Source organism: Anguilla rostrata, chromosome 15 (genome assembly GCF_018555375.3).
Source record: "Anguilla rostrata isolate EN2019 chromosome 15, ASM1855537v3, whole genome shotgun sequence".
NCBI classification, from domain to species: Eukaryota; Metazoa; Chordata; class Actinopteri; order Anguilliformes; family Anguillidae; genus Anguilla; species Anguilla rostrata.
Genome location: NC_057947.1, coordinates 15,557,253 through 15,561,520, shown reverse-complemented (window position 1 = coordinate 15,561,520; position 4,268 = coordinate 15,557,253).

Below are 4,268 nucleotides of genomic sequence, written 5' to 3'. Positions count from 1 at the left end.
TGTTGATTTGTTTCTGTGCATTTGTCAGTGCTGTACTCTAACCTGTGACCCTTCAGTTAATGAACGCCTAATTGGATTTGATATAGGTCTCAGTTTAGGAAAGACGCGTATTTTCAGCCTTGTCTAGAGCTCAGTGCTGGGGGGGGGGGGCTTATCGTTTTCACGAATGTCGGCCTGTATTTTTGCAGCCTGGTGAATTTACTGTAGACTTGGGGAATATCAGCATCTCCCATGTGTTTGTGTGGTCTTTGGCCTCCTCTCTGTCACTTAGTCATCACTGTCCACTCCATTTTCCCCCATCGCCCCCCCCACCCCCACTCCCCCCCCCCCACGGCTGTGCGCAGCCTCTCGGACCCCCCGCAGTGACGGATGGCGCTGCCCGCCTTCTCCCAGCAGCCCCTGTCACATCGCATTTGCATAGGAGAGGATGGATAACCGAATCAGAGCGCTGCGATGGAGCCGCTCCGCGCCCCCTGGCCTGTCGCTCCGCTTCTCTGGCTAATTGTGAAAAATATGATTTGCTCGCCCTCCTCCGCGTGTTACTGAGCACACACTCGCACACACACATACTCGCATGCACACACACTCACACATGCTTGCACACACACTCGCACATGCATGCATACATGCACACAACACATTCACACACACACAAACTCACTCACACACACGGAGCCCCTGAAATTGCATTCTTGCACCCAAACCCTTCCGCCTCCTTTACCGCATACGCACATGTACACAAAAACACAATCGCATGCAAACGCACGCCTGCCTTCCTGCCCCCCCTCCCACTCCATATATGGCTTTTAAGCGCAGTTTCCCTCCCTGCCACTCCCCAGAGGTTACTTAGTCCGGCCCCCCAGCTGTGACTGACACTTCGTCTCCATCTTGCCGCCGCGCCGGCCCCGCCTCCCGCTCGCACGCTTCAGGGAAACAAAAGGAACGAGGAAGACGGTCCAATTTGCTGTGTGTTTTTAAAGGTGCAAATCCTGGCCCAGCTCGGCCCCTGTGTGATCAGTCTCCCGACCTCTCACCCTGCGCTGGAGTAATGGCTTGTAGGCAGGGGGGCAGGCAATACGGCTGTATCAGTTCTGCTGCCTAGACAAAAATCTCAGATTGTTTTGGAAGTGGGATTTCCTGAAGTTGTGGTGACGTGGTACGGTTCTGCACTGTAATGACACTAAGAGCTGCCATGTAACTCTAAAATACACAGTTGACATACATAGTTATGATACTCCTCACTTATTGGGGCCTTTTCTTTGTTTTTCACTTCATTCATTGCTACCTGTTTCATCTAAAACTCAGGTAGAATGAACTTTACTGTGAATAACAATAAAAAATTGTTACCATTTGAACATGCATAAGAACGCTTTATTGAACATCTACATATATATTCATGACTTTTGTAGTATGTTTCCAAAAAAAAAAAAAGCTGCCTTTTGAGAATCACTTTGAGCCTGTGTTATTACACAGTATCCTACAGCAACACTAACTTAAATACAACTGATATAATTCCCAAAGCTGTGGTTTAGCTAGCGTAGCATGGTGTACTCTGTATTTAAAAAAGCAGGGTATGTAACATTCCTCTCATTGAATAGATCAGATGCAGAGCATAAATAACGGTATCAGGGTAGTTGTCATCCATCTCTGGGCTTTAAAAAAAAAAAGCAAAAAACACACGTTTCCCTGGGATATGGCTTCTGTTTTCCTCATTTACCTGTTCTGTATTTTTCTCTGCGTGTTTGGCGAACGCCGGCGATGGCGTCCCTTAAAACAGATTGATGTTAGCGTTGGCGGCGCGCAGGTTGGGGCTGTTTAATAGGGGGATTTATTCTGAGTGGTTAATCCCTCTGTGAAGCCGGCAACGAGGTTAGTTAGCCTCCAGCAGACCCTGGGAGGAAAAGCCCAGAGGTCCCCGCACAGTGTGAACTAAGACTGTACGGGCTAATAAGTTTATATTTCTTGCCTCATTTGTTAAAAACCCTTGAATTTGTAATTTGTGTCACTAAGACGAATGAACCGGAGGCGCTGTAATGTGTGAAATTAATGCTGATAGATGGGGACCCTTTATTCCACCTTTTAAACACTTTGATCCCATCCGCTGTCTTGATTGGTCGAAAAGTTGAGTGGTACGCGCCGATGTGCCTGGACGTTTGTTCTCCCACTGATTTTCATGCTTTCATTGTGTAATTTGGTGCACTCTTATACACACAGAGCACTCAGATGGACACATGCTTATGTAACAGCTGTTCTCTTGCCATTCTTAGGTGTGTTCATGTGCACACTTTTAATGGATTAGTGAGCAGTGTATCCCAGTATTGTGATGTTAGTCCTTAAGGCAGTTGTGATAATGTAATCACACTCGGAATGGCTGTAACGTGTGTTGTGTTGTTATGGTTTTAGCCCAGTTATCTTCAGATGGAAAAGCCACAGTTCTGTGATTATGTGTGTAGCATTTGTGACCAATGTGCTAGACATTAGGCATTCTGAAAGAAAGAGACAGTCATACACATGTGCATATGCATATTCTATGCATTCATATATCCTACACATCATGCCTATCAGCTGCATACCAGAGCTTCAGACCGCAACTCATTCATTCCTCTCTTACAGATTTGATGGTCTGTTATTGATCGACTGTACAGTACGTTGTATTTATTTACTGTTCTCAGCCACTTCATGAAAGTGGGCGGTGCCTGTGCCGTTTCCATGTTTTTGTAAAAGGCAGCATTTTTCTGCGCATGGCTTGGCGGTAACGCTCCCCTGCGTTCGCGAGGAAAGCGCTTAATATTTTATGCGATCAAGGGGCCCCCATACGCCAGCGTCAGTCCATAGCAAGTTGAGCAAAGGCATGATTAATTTAGTGTTTATCCCTGGCATATTTTAAAAACAAAACTCCTGGCCTCACATCCAGCTTCGTTTTACCCAAAATCATAAATCATAACCTGTAATATGCTGGGGAAGAGTCATTTATTTATTCTTTTCCCCCCCAACTGCTCTAACCTGGTTTTTCGACCAGCTGTGAGAAAATTAGAGTTGTTTCCAGTGCTGCTTGTAGAAGAATAAGTGCTTTAGCAAACTTGTATAATCACAGGAGCCAGTGCTTGATCGTGAAGAGCGGAATTCGCTCTGCCAGACCAGCAGCCGCCATTACGCGCCTGTGACCCAGCCCGCCGATTTCGGCCGGGGAACTTTGCGATTGCATCTGTCACCGGTCTCGCAACTCATCCGCGGAGTTATTGAGATGCTGATTCTCTGAACTTTACAACGTCCTGTAATGCATATTACTGCCACAATTCCCCAGCACCTCCACACGGCAAACAAAATTAGATCTATAAATCAGAGCGCCTCTGCCCCCATCGTCCCCGTGTGATTCGTCTCCATAACTCACGCGCCGCGCTCCGCCTTTTACCCAGGATTCCACTTGACTCGCTTAAAGAGTTGAGGCACCACGCGTTCCATCTCTTTTTTTCCCCCCTCTCTCTGCGTGCGTGCGTTTTTCATAACGTGCCCACAAAAGGAAATTATCACGCCATGAACGTGCCCAACATATGACTGTGTGACAGAGGTGCTAATGTGTGATAATCAGCAGCAGTTCATTTCTGCAGCCTGTGTGCAGGCATTTTTCATTCCATCTTGATTTTGCTCTGATGCACCTGAACTCTCTCACTGAGGTGTTCTCTTCTGGCGATCAGTGCAGATAAAATGCCACAGTATTTAGGTAAAGCATTAAAGCAGGACTATAGGTGAGAATTCTGTGTCGCGTTATCTTAAGATCTTAAGAACATCACTCTGGTCTTGCTCCTGGGGGTGGTTGTGCAGGATGCCAAAGCAGTAGCCTGATTGACATCTTATGGTTCTTGCTGTCACACTGCCAGGAAAGAGTGAAAACATCCTGTCAATCAAAATGTAACTATTATTATTATTATTATTGTTATTATTATTATTATTACATGATTGTTTTTGGAAAAACTAATAAGCAATGGTCCTTTCCCTTAATTTCAAGGAATCACATGGAGGTGGCAAATCATATGTTGTTCTTACATACATATAGTACAATATTTCAGGTGTGCTGTATATTTAAGTAATACTAATCTCAAATTGTTATTAAAAAGGGCTACATTTATTCTGGGACTGTAATCCAATTCATACACTGTCAGCCTCTGGACTGGACATAATTTTCTTTTGTTTTGTTGTAGACATTTGAGGTCTCAAACATATTTGAGCTGCCTAGACCTTTCTGCTAGGGTCAAAGGTCACCCCTGGCA